The following is a 17,031-nucleotide window of genomic DNA, read 5'->3' as shown; positions in this document are numbered from 1 at the left end:
GATCTCCTTGCAGTCCAAGGGACTCTCAAGAGTCTTCTCCAACACCACAGCTCAAAACCATCAATTCTTCGGCACTCAGCTTTCTTCACAGTCCAGCTCTCACATCCATACAGGACCACAGGAAAAACCATAGCCTTGACTAGACGGACCTTTGTTGGCAAAGTAATGTCTATTCTAGGTTGGTCATAACTTTCCTTCCAAGGAGTAAGTGTCTTTTAGTTTCATGGCTGCAATCACCATCTGCAGTGATTTTGGAGCCCAGAAAAATAAAGTCTGACACTGTTTCCACTGTTTCCCCATCTATTTCCCATGAGGTGATGGGACCAGATGCCATGATCTTCGTTTTCTGAATGTTGAGCTTTAAGCCAACTTTTTCCACTCTCCTCTTTCACTTTCATCAAGAGGCTTTTTAGTTCCTCTCCACTTTCTGCCATAAGGGTGGTGTCATCTGCATATCTGAGGTTATTGATATTTCTCCCGGCAATCTTGATTCGCTTGTGCTTCTTCCAGCTCAGCGTTTCTCATGATGTACTCTGCATATAAGTTAAATAAGCAGGGTGACAATATACAGCCTTGACATACTCTTTGCCTATTTGGAACCAGTCTGTTGGTCCATGTCCAGTTCTAACTTTTGCTTCCTGACCTGCATATAGGTTTCTCAAGAGGCAGGTCAGGTGGTCTGGTATTCCCATCTCTTTCAGAATTTTCCACCATTTATTGTGATCCACACAGTCAAAGGCTTTGGCATAGTCAATAAAGCAGAAATAGATGTTTTTCTGGAACTCTCTTGCTTTTTCAATGATCCAGCAGATGTTGGCAATTTGATCTCTGGTTCCTTTGCCTTTTCTAAAACCAGCTTGAACATCTGGAAGTTCACGGTTCATGTATTGCTGAAGCCTGGCTTGGAGAATTTTGAGCATTATTTTACTAGCATGTGAGATGACTGCAATTATGTGGTAGTTTGAGCATTCTTTGGCATTGCCTTTCTTTGGGATTGGAATGCAAACTGACCTTTTCCAGTCCTGTGGCCACTGCTGAGTTTTCCAAATTTGCTGGCATCTTGAGTGCAGCACTTTGACAGCATCTTCTTTCAGGATTTGAAATAGCTCAACTGGAATTCCATCAGCTCCACTAGCTTTGTTCATAGTGATACTTTCTAAGGCCCACTTGACTTCACATTCCAAGATGTCTGGCTGTAGGTGAGTGATCACACGATTGTGATTACCTGGGTCGTGAAGATCTTTTTTGTGCAGTTCTTCTGTGTATTCTTGCCACCTCTTCTTAATATCTACTACTTCTGTTAGGTACATACCATTTCTGTCCTTTGTTGTGCCCATCTTTGCATGAAATGTTCCCTTGGTATCTCTAATTTGATTACCAGATATCAAAAGAGCAGAACATAGCTAATTATATTTTCCACAAGTATCCTACTGTTTAATAAAATGAGTTTACTTCCCCACAACTGAAAATGGCATTTCACTCTCCAGAAAGTATACTTAGACTGTTAAATATATAAGCTAAAATCAAAATAAACTACTTCACATATGTACACACACATATACACATAAATATCTGTAGTATTTCCCAAGCACTGCTCATGTTCATGCTTGTATCACTATGTTCTAGTCAGTTTTGACTTATGTGTTAAAGAAAAACATGAGAAATGAAAAGTTTACATATAACATGAAAAAAACTAATGTAAATGATTTAAAATAAATCATCACTGAACAAGATATATCCAAGAGGAGACTTGCATTCCAAACTACTATAATTTCAGTAAAGACATCACCTGAAATTTGATAAAAACTACATTTCAAGGTCCTGTGCTGAAACTTGACCTAAAGCTTCAATATGAAAATGGTTATTTTAAAAAGGACTTTTGGGAAATATACAGAGAATCAAAAAAGATGTCAATAGTCATAGGATATGTTAACAATTATCTTTTAAAATAGAACTGTTCTCAACCTTTCTACTTTGTTGCTAATCAAAAATAGATATTAATACAATTATAGATACAAAGCTATCATTACAATCATGTGAAGTGAAAGTCGCTCAGTCATGTCCGACCCTTTGTGACCCCTTCTATACAGTCCATAGAATTCTCCAGGCCAGAATACTGGAGTGCGTAGCCTTTCCCTTCTCCCAGGGGATCTTCCCAACTCAGGGATCAAACCCAGGTCTCCCTCATTGCAGGCGGATTCTTTACCAACTGAGTCACAAGGGAAGCCCAAGAATACTGGAGTGAGTAGCCTATCCCCTCTCCAGGGTATCTTCCTGACCCAGGAATCGAACCAGGGTCTCCTGCATTGCAGGCAGATTCTTTACCAACTGAGCTATCAGGGAATACAACCAAAATAATTTCTTTGTCTTTTGGAGAAGTTAGAGAAAAAGTTACTGAGAACAGATGTGAAAAGCTTTCTGCTTTACCACTTTTCAAAAATTAGGTTACCATTTTTCAAAAATTAGGTAACCATTTTTCTGACAGTAGCTTAATTAGAACTCAGTTGGAAGACAAGGGATGAATTAAGAAAACTTCTGGAAATCACTTCCAGTCAGTTTGATTCTAATACAAAACAGAAATAAATGTGTGGGTGATAAATGTAAGATTGTTACTTATACTTTGATCCTTTTTAGAAGTAATATTAAATTACCCTAATGTGTTTCCACTTGGTCAACTGATGAGAAGAGCTGACTCACTGGAAAAGACCCTGATGCTGGGAAAGATTGAAGGCAGGGGCAGAAGGGGATGACAGAGGATGAGATGGTTGGATGGCATCACCAACTCAATGGACATGAGTCTGAGTAAGTTCTGGGAGACAGTGAAGGACAGGGAAGCCTGGCGTGCTGGAATCCATGGGATTGCAAATATAGGACACGACTGAGCAGCTGAACAACAACAATGTGTTTCCAAGTCTTCTTGCAGAAGAATTTAAAATTCTACCAAATAATGCCATTGAAATATCTTAAATTCTGGTTCACCAAAAGTCTCAGTAGCAATGAGGTATGCAACCAAAATTACCAGGGACAATTTCTCTGAGGGGTGTGTGTGTATTCCTAAGTGTATGTGTATCCAAAATATATCCTCCTCCATAGACTAGGCATATTAGTTAAGAGGCCAGCTTACTTTCATGTAAATATGTGTGTTTGTCTTACAGCATACAATTATATATTTTTGTATTATGACCAGCAAATTATAAGTTTCTTTTAAAATAAGACTAAAAAATTCTGGGGAATTTAAAAATGGTAAACTGAAGAAGGCTTGCAAAATTCCGATGGTAAAAGTTTATGACTTGGAGTCATCAATAATCAATGCTATTTTCTGGCTCTGACAAAGAATATTCTGCACTGAACAGCAAAGTTTCTTTAAGGGGCCAGTTTTCATCCATAAAATACAGGAAAATGATTCCTATTAACTTAGGACAGAGCACAACTTCAGATCTCTCTTCCAGTTCCTGTGCTCATAAATAAAATATGGAAATAACCAAAAATATGGACAAGAGGAAGTTGTGTGGTGACAGGGAAGAAGAGAGGGAGGAAGTAAAGAAAAGGAGGGAGAGGAAAATGATTGATCATTATGGCTACCATTCAACTCAAATGCAAATTGGTCTAGGGGACCATTTTAGAAATATTTCCTCATTTAGAAATCAATCACTGATGTAACTCAAAGACAAGGAGACATTTTCATCATGATAGGATATGATTTTTGAAGTCTTACTAAACTACTACTTGTTAGAGCTTATAAGCTTATATAAAGATTGCTTTGTCATAGGTCCTATCCTAAGGATTTCCATTATAGAAACACCAATGAAACTAGATCATAAGGAGGTTCTGAACACATGATCTGCTAGGGAAGTGTGCAAGGAAGATGTTACAGAAACAAAATGGCAACATTTGGGTCCTATGCATTTTGTTCTAAGCATTAAAGTAAAAAGGCAGTATGATGACTATAGTTACTATAGTGTGTGTATGTGTGTGTGTGCATAGTCATGTCTTATTCTTTGCAACCCTATGGACTGTAGCCTGCCAGGCTCCTCTGTCCATGGGATTTTCCTGGCAAGAACACTGGAGTGGGTTGCTATTTCCTCATCCGAGGGGATCTTCCCAATCCAGGGATCAAACCCATGTCTCCCATATCTCCTGCATTGCAGGCGGATTCTTTACTGCTGAACCACTGGGGAAAATTTGCTAAGAGTAGATTTCATGTGCTCTCATCCAACACACGAAACAGTAGGTATGTGAGAAGATATGTTAATTAGCTAAACTGTACTAATCATTTTGTATATGTAAATCAAATTATCATGTACACGCTGCTGCTGCTAAGTTGCTTCAGTCGTGTCCGACTCTGTGCGACCCCATAGATGGCAGCCCACCAGGCTCCCCTGCTAAAGATACACAATTCTTATTTAAAAACTAAAGAAGAGAAAATGGCCATTTGATTTGGTCCCTGGGACACCATCAATGACCTTTAAAGCAGGAGTTCAGAGATGCTGAATGCAGAAACCAGGCTGGCTGTATTAAGTCAGAAATGAAGGAGTGAAGCAGAGAGCATAAAGGCTCCACTAGAAAGCGCTGTTCCAAGAAAGAGATGGAAGGAGCGACCAAGGGATTCTTCAGAATGGGGAAATCCGAGGTTACTGACACCTGAGGAAGAGAAGCAAACAGCAGATTGGAGATGCTTTCTATGGCTATGATGTGTCTGGCCACATTCACATGATCAAAGGGATAAAAAAAAAAAAGCAGAGAAGGGAGTCTCTCTCCAGGCAAAACCGCATTAGCACCTTATCTGGTAATATTAGACTTAAGCAAAGGAAACTATTTAATTCCTGTGTAATTCACTCTGTATCTGGAGTGCAGGGAAATCCAGAGACCATGGACATGTTTAATAACTTTCTTTGGTTCCTGATCCCTTCCTCATACCATCATTCTTAGATCTTTTTAAAAGAGAAAGCCAAAAAATTAATGGTCTTTCCAGCAGGAAAAAATTGAATTAATGTATTCTCTGTGCCAAACTGTGATAATAAAAAGTAAATAAATAAAGGAAAAAGAAAAGTAATATTTGAGCTTAAATCCTTTTCCAAATTCATTTCACGTAACTCCACAAATTGCGCATTACACATGTTGAGTACACTGATGAAAGACTGTGGCTTTTCCATTGAGTAATAAGTACTCCCTAATGCCAGCAAAGTTCTATTTTATAGGTAGGAGTCAGACCACTTCCAATTAAGGGTTATCTGAATGTATAATGTTATGCAGGTAAAGTGCTTTTTCCCTAAGTGTTACTCCATGGGAATTTTATATACCATCAACTACAACTGGTATGCACGCATAACATGTATACATTCAAAAGTAAGCGCAATAAGTATGAAGTAGATTTAAAAAATAATGAAGTTTTTACATATATGCTGGCTTAAGTGTAAAGTAATACAGTCCTTCTGAAAAGAGACTTTCACCTGTTTTCTTCTAGGAATTTTATGTCTTCACGTCCTACATTTTGATCTTTAATCCATTTTGAGTTCATTTCTGGTGATGTAAAATGGGGGCCCAAATTCATTCTTTTGCATATGGATATTTAGATTTCCTCCAGCCATTTGCTGAAGAGACTCTCCTCTCCCCATTGAGCATTCTTGCCTTCTCTGTCAAATATTAGCTGACCTGATATGTTTGGGTTTACTTCTCTGTGTCTGCTCTCATGCCAGTACTAAACTGTTCGGATTGCTTTGTACCAGGAAGTATGAGGCCTCCAGCTTTGTCTTTTCTCAAGATTGCTCTGGCTCTTTGGGGTTTTCTATGGTTCCATATGAAAATTAGGATTGTGTTTTCTATTTCTGTGAAAAACAGTGTTGGAATTTTGATAAGAGATTACTCTGAATCTACAGATGGCTTTGGGTAGTATCAACATTTTAGCAATAGGATATCTTTCCATTTGTGTCTTCTTCACTTCCTTTCACTACTATAATTTTTGGTGTGTAGATCGTTCACTCCCATGGTTAAATTTATTTCAACGGTATTCCCTTTTACTGTTTTTGATGCTATTGTAAAGGGACTTATTTTATTTCTTTTCCCAGTAGTTAATTCTTAGTGTACAGAAGGGTATGTTTGTATGTTGATTTTGTAGCCTGAAAGTTTACTAAATTCATTTATAAGGTATAAAAAAATTTTCGGTGGAGTTTTAAATTTTTTCTAGGAGCAAGATCATACAATCAGCAAACAGCCAATTTTACTTCTTCGTTCCCAATTTGAATGCCTTTTATTTCTTTTCCTTGTCTAATGGATTGCTCTGGCTAGGAATTCCAGTAATATGTTGAACAGGGGTGGGGCAAGGAAGCACCCTCTCAACCGCATGGTCTTTGGTGATGCTTCAGGAAGAATATCTTCAGTGGCCACAAGGGCAGTTGGGGTTCTCAGAGGTGAGCCCCAGTTCAGAGGCTAGGGACCAAGGCAGGCAGCAGTAGTGGCTGGAGCCTGTTGTGAACACACACTCGGCTGTGGCGGGGCCAGCTGCAAACACACACAGTGGTGGAGCCAGGGCAGGCGGAGGGGCTGTGGTCGCAGCTGCAGGTGCACCAGCAGCTGTGAGGGCTCTGGCTGTCAGTGTGACCGTCCCAGCTACTGACTCTGGTCTCTAGGGCACAGCAGTGGAGCCTGGTGTCAGGAGTCAGGCTGGCAGCATGTGACGTACAGCTGGAGTGACTAGCTGCAGGTGCGCAGTGGTGCAGCCCAGTGATTGCAGACAGGGCTAGATCCAGATCCACAAGCAGCTGTAGGAGCCGTGCTATCAGCTCATCCTCCCTGACTGCGTGGTCTCTCCGTGGGCGTGCACACAGCAGTAGAGGCCAGTGATGGAGGCTGGGCCAGAGGTATGCAGCTGTGCGGCTGGAGGGGCTACCTGCAGATGAGCCCACTCAAGTGGTTCAGGCCAGTGACCGGGCCAGATCCAGGACCACAAGCAGCCCTGGAGGTCTTGGCTATCAGCGTGCACGTGATGGCTGTAAGACCTCGTCACATGCACACATGGCCATGGAGGCTGATGATGGGCGTGAGAAAAGCAGTGTGCAAGTGCACAGCAGGAGGGGCTAGCCCAGAGAGCACACAGAGCAGAGAGGTCAGCTGGGGGGCTCCAGGCTGGCGTCAGCCAGGCACACAGCCACAGAGGGTCCCTGGCTTTTGCTGGGGTGGGAGGGGCCAGGGGAGTGAGGAGGGACTCAGGTGGCTGGTGTCAGCAAACACGAATACCTGGGGGTGAGAGCCCAGTGAAATCAGTGGTGACTGTGCGGGCCCCTGGTTTCTTCGGTAGCAAAAGCTGCTGTTCTCATCTGCAGGACAGGCCACTGGGAGCTGTGCTTTCTTCCTTTGTGGATCTGACACTGGAACACTGGCAGCCGTCTTTACAGGTCATGCCCCAGCTCTGCTGGTCTCTGGTGGAGGTGACTGAAGTGGGTCCTTCGAGTAGTATCTCTGAAGGGCAGGGGAGCTGGTCACTCAGCCCACTCTTCCTCTCCCTGTGGGGGGAACTCTTTCCAGCTGGGGAGTCTCCTTTGGTGCCAAGAATGTGGCCTTGGGGGCCAGGATGATGAAGGCAGAAAAGAAACGGTCTTCCTTGCCTTTTTGTGGGGTTGTTCTCAAGTTGTTTTAGTCAACTGAGTTGCTGAAGTTTCTCTGATTCCAGAGCTCTCCCAGTGCTGTTTTTGTTTGTGGCTAGCTCTCTACTTGATTGATTTTTGTGGAGGGATGGAGGCTGGGAATCTCCTACTCTGCCATCTTAGTGAAATCGCTGATAACTCTCAACTTTATAAACAGAATTCTAGAGCTCAAGGATAACTTTATCATTGTTCTTTAAATTGTACATAGAGGTTACGTGCACTTTTCAGTAGGTATAATATTTCTCTAAAAAAATACAAAATCACCATAAAATATGCCCCCAAAATAGAAAAACAACCCTCAGAAATAACCGTTAACCAAAAGTGTATGTATCTATATATACATACACACATTCTGTAAACAAAAGTGTTACCATTCATAAATGCTAATCAACCACTTGGTTTCTTACAGTGTTTTGCAATGTTTTTTCAAGAAATGAATACACTGGCATTATACTTTGTAATTGTCGTACATTTAAGTATATCGCTGTCCTGTCACTACAATAATCCTCACTATCTGAATCAAATTCATTTCTGAAAAACAGGCTGGATGGCAAATTTTTGGATAGTGGAGGCCAGTCTTCCATTTTTGAAATGGATAAAGTAATTTATTTCCAGTTTATGAAAGTATCCCAAATACTTTCCCAGAATATCTCTAAAATCCTTGAAAATATCTATGTAACAATCCAGCCAAGGTTTTCTGAATTAAAAAAAAATAACCTAACGACTTGTTTAATAAAATTCAACAAACTCTTTAATGTGTTTGTGTTACCCAAGCAATGATGCTATATAGTGCTGAGTTCAGTTCAGTTCAGTTGCTCAGTTGTGTCCAACTCTTTGTGGCCCCATGGACTGTGGCACACCAGGCTTCCCTGGGCATCACCAACTCCTGTAGCTTACTCAAACTCATGTCTATCAGGTGCAGTGCTGAAAGCCTTCTACATTGGGACATAAAGTGAGCAGTGAGAAACAGGATAGTGGTGTGACCCCAAGATAGCTGCCGGCATTTTCTTCCTTTCTTGTACCCATATGCCATCCTCTCACCCACAGGAGTCTGATCCTCCACTCCCTTTGAATCTGGACTTGCATGACAGACACGGTACTCTGGAACTTCTTTCACTAGAATCATTACAGCTCCATTCTAGGTCTGCCATCCTGTAAGGAAACCCAAGCTAATCATGTGGAGAGACTATGTGGATAGAGAGACATCAGTTAATACCAACTGTTCTGACCACACCAGCCTAGGACTCAAACATGAGAGTAAGAAGCCTTCAGATGGATGCACCTTCAGGAGTGACTTGATACAACAGAATAAGCACCCCCCAAATGAGAGCCTCCTTGCTGCAACCTGTCTATGCTTAGATCCATGCAAAATTATAATAAACTTCTTGATTGTTAGCTACTAAATTTTGGAATGTTTGTCATGCAGCAATGCACTATCCTATTGAGAAGACTAACTGAGGTAGGATTGGAAGGCACTCCTCCTTGCTTGGAGTCACATCATTGAAACCTTTTGGCTGGCAAGTGCATGTGAATCCATTATGACAGAGTTTGACTCATAAATTTGGAGTAAAACTTTTGCAAGTTACAGAAATATCCCCTTAGTGACAATTCATGATTGTCACTAAGTTAACACAATATGTCAGCAAAGATAACTTAGCTGGGTTACAAGATTATAGGGTTAGATTCTTCATCTTTCAAAATTTAAATGCTATTTCTACTACTTAAAAAAACAAAACAAAACACCAAAACTGGAAGCTTGAGGACAGCTTGACTTTGATTTTTGTCCTTTGGATGTAAAGTACTTTCTTTAGAATTTTCTTTTTATCCTTTTTTTAAAATTATTTTTTATTGAAGGATAATGGCTTTACAGAATTTTGTTGTTTTCTGTCAAACCTCAACATGAATCAGTCATGTTTTTGCCAGGCTATGACTATAGGTAGATCTCTCTTTAACAGACTAAGTTATTTGTCTCTATAAAACCAGGCCACTTTTCAACTCAGATTTTTTACTGTTAATATCTATCATCTTTTCCATCACCATTTTTAGCAATTTGTCCTTATCTGCTAAAATTCTATTCACTTCCCAAGTTTCTCCCCTATATAATTATTCTATTTCCCAAATGATCGATTCAGTACCTGACACTCTCCAATGAACATGTTAATATGACCATTTTGTGTTTAGTTTGCTTCAACTTTTTATCTTGCCTGACCTCTGTTTATCTCAGTCTATTTGCTATTACTTTCTAACCTATTTTATGAATATTATGTTTTCCCTTTATCTTTTTGAGGACAAACTTTCCCCCTAATTTTTTCCTCTGTCTTATAATACAATATCAGGAATCTGAACTTTGCTAAGTTTTAGAATGATTTCCCTCTTATTTTACAGTAATTATTCCATAAATTCACATTTTCCTCCAAAAAAGTATAGTCTACTCAGATTTAAGGGATGAATTGGTCGGACTGCCTTTAGAGCCTCTCTTTGCCCATCTTGGTGTTGATTAAATTCCATATTCATCTCAACTCTTAAACAGCACTTGATTTAGCCAGCTCCCAACCTAATCAACCTAAAAAGGCTGTGCACCAAACAATTTATGCCTTCAAACTGTGCTGCTGGAGAAGACTCCTGAGAGTCCCTTGGATAGCAAGGAAATCAAACCAGTCAATCCTAAAAGAGATCAGTTTTGAATATTCATTGGAAGGACTGATGCTGAAGCTGAAGCTCCTAATCCTTTGGTCACCTGTTGCAAAGAGCTGACTCGTTGGAAAAGACCCTGATGCTGGTAAAGATTGAGGGCAGGAGGAGAAGGGGACGACAGAGGATGAGATGGCTGGATGGCATCACTGACTCAATGGACATGAGTTTGAGCAAGCTCAAGGAGATGGTGAAGGACAGGGAAGCCTGGTGCGCTGCTGTCCAGGGGGTCACAAAGAGTTGGACACGACTGAGCGACTGAACAACAACAACCTAATCTGTGCTTCCCAGGTGGTGCTAGTGGTGAAGAATCTGCCTGCCAATGCAGGAGATGCAGAAGACACAGGTTTGATCCCTAGGTTGGGAAGATCCCCTGTAAAAGGAAATGGCAACCCATTCCAGTACTCTTGCCTGGAAAATTCCATGGACAGAGGAGACTGGCGGGCTACAGTCCATAGGTCCACGAAGAGTCATCAGACATGACTGAGCACACACACACAACCTAATCCAATGCTTAGGCATTTGTTCTCTGCTATGACTATGCTGAACTAAAATGGAACCTTCTCTAAATGACTGTCTAGATTTCAGTCACAATAAAGAGAAACACATTAAATTATGATCTTTAACAATCACTCCCATCAGGTTCCCGGCACCCTCTGACTTACCGAAGTTAAAGGAACCACATTTTCCAGGACACAATGTGCATGCTTATGTAAATGCTTATTTTCTGGGAACTGGTATTTGTAAGAAGAGCAATACCTATAGACTTTAGAGAGAAAGATGTAGGGAAGAGGAATCTGGCTTCATAGGCAGTTTATCCTTGACACTAGGAGCAGAGGCCCTGAAACCAGACAGTGCAGATTCAAATTGTGGCCCCATTAGTCAACTTGCTCAAACCACACAGTTAATGCTGATCATCTCTGTGCCTCTATTTCCTCATCTGGAAATCAAGAACAACAACAGAATCTAACTCGCACAATTATTATAGTAATTAAACAAGCTAATGTATTTAATGGACTATTGTAAGTATTCACTATTAGGTATATCACTATTAGTTCCAATTATCATTTTGTTGTTATCAAGCTGAGGCCACAGAACAAAAGGACATCCCTCCAGTTTTCTAACTGATACAAAACTTTCATTTCTGACCCAGGAGCCAGTGGGTTGCAAGTGCAGGAAGTATTTCTAGCTTTCAGGGAGACACAGTCATCAGCAGCATAATGTAAATGACCCTCTGCTTGTGTTTTTAAATATAATCCTTTCGGTTCTTACTGAAACTTCCCTCTGGATTCTGATGACAAGCTGTGGTTGGTTTTAGTTTACAGTGTCATCCATTTCATCCTTATCAGGGTTTTAGGGAGAAGTCAGGAGGGTCACAAAGGCAAATCCATCTAGATACCATTCTAAACCAGAGGCCATTGATCATTAATCCTAAATATGTTCAAATGCTAAAACCTCAAGTTTACATAACTAAGGGCAGCTCTCAAGTCCAACTGTCTTATGTTTACACCAATGGCAGATGTCAAATTCTAAAAACCACCTCTCACTATTTAGAATTATTAAATGTGGACCCTAAAAATATCACAGTGCTGGCCAGGACATGGAGAACGCATCTACTCCATCAATCTGCCTTAAAATGTGTCTGTATCCATTTAACCTGGAAAAAAGCATATTGGAGACCCAAAGGAATACTTAAGTATTCTTAAAAACCTTAAGTACCAAGGAGCTCTTGATTATGTGAACTCTAAGCCTTCTCCTGTGGTTATAAAAGTACTGTTTTTCAGAAAGAAAAATACTTGGCCACCAGGTTCTGTGTAATCTTTATGTTCTTTAAACCTTATCATTCTTTACTGCCCTTTTTCTCAAGTATATAGTTAACAGTCACTTAAAGTGAAGTCGCTCAGTCATGTCCAGCTCTTTGCGACCCCATGGACAGTAGCCACCCAGGCTCCTCCATCCAAGGGATTTTCCAGGCAAGAATACTGGAATGGGTTGCCATTTCCTTCTCCAGATAGTTAACAGAGGCACTGCTTAACTGAGAACGTTTGCAGAAATAATTAGGCTTATGTAAACACCACCCATTCTTCTTTGGAAATCTCTTATTTATTGTAACAAAAAACTAAAAGTTTAGTCTTGCCAAATTATGTAAAGATTTCTCCAACGCTGTTTCTAGCCTCACCTTTTGATTCCTTTTACTGGAGGTACTTACATTATATAAAAGTAAGGGAACTGGGAGAAATGCCATTCCAAAGTTTTATGTATACAGCATTTAAAAGTGGTAAGTTCGTAAAGTGGATACTTTTCAACAGTCATCTGAGTTCAGGAAAGCAACATTGCCTAGGAGGTTAAGAACATGCTCCTTAGAGACTGAGAAACCCAACGTAAATCTTCACTCTGCCACATTCATTCATCCACAGCCTCATAGCTGGTGTCTTCTAAGCCTCAGTTTCTCATTTTTAAAATGTAAGAAATAGTTGTTCCTACCAGATAAAGTTGGGGTTATGATTAAACAAGGAAATAAAGTTTTAGCCCAGTTCATGGCAAGTACTGGGCTGCCCAGAAAGTTTATTCGGGTTTTTTCATAAGATATTATGGGGGGAGGCGGGGGGCGGAACCAGAACAAACTCTTTGCCATGCAAATAGTAAGCGCTGAATGTATGTTAGTAGTGGTGGTGGTGATGGTGATGATGATGATAATAACAAAAAGACTATTCATGAGACAGATAGGAAGAAATCTCCTTAGCATCCCTTAAACCAGCCACGTGAGACAAGCTGACTCACAGCCAAACCACAGGGGAGGTTTGATCCCATGCCCAACACTACCATAAGCCCGTCAGAGCCCTTCTCTTCCAGCTCGGATGGACTGTTAGCTTTCTGACTTGTATTAGAAGTTGCTCTTCCTCCCACCTCTGGATGGATGGGAACTGCTGCTTTGGATGGGATTTACATTACATCCTCTGACTTAAACAGCTTTGCAAAAGTAATTTTTCCTTGTTTTGAGAGGATAAGTAACCCTACAGAAGTACTTGGGTTCAACAAAGTGAGGATCACGCAACAAAAGGCAAACACCCAAAGGAAAACAGAAGTGTAGAGGAGATAAACTCACTTCAGGATGGACGACCAGAGATACATGCACAGTTCCCGCAGCTGGGGCCGATGGTAAGCTATGCACCCCCTGTCTAGCAGCTGAAAGGCAGCCAGGTCCTGCGGCTTGGCTCCCTCACAAACTTTAAATACGCGGACTTGCAGAACTGCACCCAAGGAAGCAAATAACATGCAAACTGCTTTCGGCTAAGAATAGAGAGAAAAGACAAGTTTTTCAATAACTCCAAGCTTGAAGAGATTATACAGATAAATGGGTTCAGTTTTGCCAAGGTAGAAACGTTCAATTAAGTTTTCAAAATCTCTAAAGGATGCCTTAAAACTCTCTTCTCTTGCTTTGTCTCTCCCATCTCACAACTAGCTAAGGTGGGTTGTAGGAAATTTAGATAAATTTAGTATTTTAAACAGCTGCTTTTTCTTCTACTTTTTTCTACCCACCCAAATAGTTTTCCCACTATGAAGGGAAATGTGAAGCCATTCTGTCTATACTATTAACTCTGATTTTTTTTAAGAAGCTGTAAGGCAGAGTATCTACCAGTGAGGAAAATTTTGCCAGTGGAGATTATGCGATCTCTTTTCAGCTAGAGTATTCATAGAAAAAAATCTACGTGTCTATTTTGCTACCTATTTTAAGTCATCTGGTTGATTCTGCTGTGCTCTCCTTATACTGGATCCTCTCTCTAGATGAGTGCCATTAAAATTGTTTTTATCTGTCTTCTTTAATTGGACTGATATTACCAATATCCTTATTAGTTAACATCCATGTGAGGTATTATACTACGCCAGGCATTTCACATGTATTGATCCACTTAGTTTTCATTACAACTTTGGAAGTGGGTGTTATCATTTTACAAATGAGTAAACGAAGGACTTGAAGTTAAGCAGCTACTAGTAAAGGAACCAGGACCTAAATTCCAAAGCTTCAACAATATGTCATCATGCCTGGTTAAGTGAAAGTTTCAAGAGTTCGAAATACAGTAGGAGTGGAGAATAGGAAACCAGATTTGAAAGAATAACAAAGATAAAAGAAGAGGGTTTCAACTTCCCAGGCTCTGCTAGCCCAATCTCTGTCACTCTAATTGCTGTACTGTCCCACTGTCTCCAGTTCTGAAGGACCATGAGTCTTTCAACTGCTCAGCTGATGAACATGGTGAGTCCCTCAGACATCTGACCTAATAAATGTCCTTCATGACACCGTGTTGCCACCAGGATTTCTTGTGAATGACAGAAGCAGTCTGAACCACGATGAAGAAAAACACCAAAAATTATGTAGTCTTGGTTTTGTAATGATTTTGAAGAATGTTGCTTCATCTCTAAATAAGTCATCTAACTCATGGCAGGCACTCAACAAAGCCTTATTGAAAACACACAACTCTGATCTTGCACTTGGAGAAACTGCTTCCTGTCAGGGGCCCAAACACCATCCCCTACGTCAATAGCGGAGCCATGCACTGAGGTTGAGCTGTTACCAGACTGGTCCTGACCACCGTGTGACTACGATATGGTTCAAATCCTAACTTAACTAACTGACATGCTAAACCACCAAGTAGGATTTTATAATCCAATTTGCTGCTCATCATTCAGGCAGCTGTTTTAACCAAACTGTGCTAACTTGTTTCAGGACATACATAAAATCTAGCATTCCTCTACCCAGGCTAGAAACATGATAGCACTTTGCCAGGGGATAAAAAAGCTGAGACGGCTCCCATTAAAACCTGTGACACAAAATTAAGCTAATTACGAGATGCAAACTTAAGGTTTAAACTACTTAATAATTCTTATTAATCTTACACTGAAAATTGAAGCTAACAATAGACAAGAGTTACTTTGTGTAAACTAACTCTCTTTAAATTAATGCTACTTCCTTTATAGTAAAAAGAAATGTTAATATAAAGTAGGTCTTTATTCTTCACATACCCTCCAAATCATAGCTTTGCAACACTTGTAGCTCCAAGATAGCCAAAGTCCTGTAATGCCCTTGGTAATTTGAGATCTGCAGTACACTTTTGACACAGCCTCCTTTATTTTCCCTTTAAATGCTGTCAAAACACATGAATGTTATCACTCCACATTACTTATGTTTGGATGCCTGGTGCTCCCAAAACGAATTGAATCATTTTTGGTGTCAAGTTACAGAAACAAATATGATACCAAAAATAGAAAAGCAACATAAACCTTACAAAAGTCCAGTTACATAAAACTAGGAACTAACAATGAATATGAAACAAGATGTTGGCTAAAATTTAAAGTGAGGTGATACTAATAGAATAAATGCAACATGTATTTTTTTAAAAAGACTATCACTAAATAATCTAAAAATGTCAGCAACATTTTTAAATCTGTATATTTGTTTCAAGGTAATACCTGGATGAAATTAGATTCTAATTTCACATACTAAATAGGTACTCTTCTAAAGTTAGAGGGGGGAAAGACCAGTCAAGAAACTACTAAAGAAGTCAAGGTAGGAAAAACGAAGGAAGAGTGGGACTGAACAAAGACAAGGAGTGCTCAATAAGTTGTTGAGGTGCTAGAATCAAGTAGAAAGTGAAAATCACTCAGTCGTGTCCAACTCTTTGTGACCCCGTGGACTACCGTCCATGAAATTCTCCAGGCCAGAATACTGGAGTGGGTACCCAGCCGTTCCGTTCTCCAGGGGATCTTCCCAACCCAGGAATTGAACTCAGGTCCCCTGCATTGCAGGCAGATTCTTTACCAACTGAGCCACAAAGGAAGCTCAAATCAAGTAGAATCAGTGACCAAATGAATATGGAAAATAAGGATAACAGAGGAGTCAGATGATTTCCAGGCCAAAATGAGTCAGAGGTGATTCCAGTCTCTAAAATAGGACATAGTAGGTGGCAGAGCTTATTGAAAGAAGAATTAGAAGTCATTTTAAATGTTTTAAAATTTGAAGTATATCAATACATGTAGAAATGTTGGGTCAGGGGTTAGGGTAATGAAGTCACTGAGAGGGAAGATATAATAAAGAAAAGGTCATAACAGACAAATAACACCTTGAGGAGAAGGGCCAAGACTCAGGAATACTGGGGTAGCCTGGAAAGAAAAAGGTTTGTCTTTTTCATGAGAAAATGCAAGTTGAGTAGGTACAGTATTTGAAAATATACACATGGAAAGAAAGGTAAGGAAGTTTAATTGTCTGTCCTAAAGGGAAGATATTGTCATCTGAAGAGTCAAGATTAAGAATAACTTCTGTAAAAAATGAGAAAGAGCTTAGAGACTAAGAGGTAATAGAGTCTTCCAGCTGGGCTGAGGAATTCACTAGGATTGTGAGGTCTTCTGTCCACATGGCTTGTGACTTCCTCAACCTTAGACTGAATCAGGTTTGGAGGATTCTGAAGCATTAGACGTGAAGTGAAGTGAAGTCGCTCAGTTGTGTCCAACTCTTTGCGACCCCATGGACTGTAGCCCACCAGGCTCCTCCATCCATGAGGTTCTCCAGGCAAGAATCCTGGAGTGGGTTGCCATTTCCTTCTCCAGGGGATCTTCCCTACCCAGGGATCGAACCCAGGTCTCCTGCATTGTAGGCAGACGCTTTACCAGCTGAGCTACCAGGGAAGCATTAGATGAGGCTAAGTTC

The 17,031-nt window shown here is 40.4% G+C and overlaps 1 protein-coding gene and 1 non-coding gene across 5 annotated transcripts in view; both read right to left on the bottom strand.

Moving 5' to 3' along the window:
• The window catches only part of RSPO2 (R-spondin 2), a 228,149-nt gene that overhangs the window by 14,704 nt on the left and 196,414 nt on the right, over positions 1–17,031 (bottom strand). The gene's annotated exons all lie outside the window — the stretch shown is intronic.
• TRNAC-ACA (transfer RNA cysteine (anticodon ACA)) lies at positions 16,938–17,009 on the bottom strand. Its single transcript has one exon. It is a non-coding gene; the product is annotated as a tRNA-Cys (tRNA).

Source organism: Bos javanicus, chromosome 14, assembly GCF_032452875.1.
Source record: "Bos javanicus breed banteng chromosome 14, ARS-OSU_banteng_1.0, whole genome shotgun sequence".
NCBI classification, from domain to species: domain Eukaryota; kingdom Metazoa; phylum Chordata; class Mammalia; order Artiodactyla; family Bovidae; genus Bos; species Bos javanicus.
This window is presented reverse-complemented; position numbering and strand designations above follow the sequence as displayed.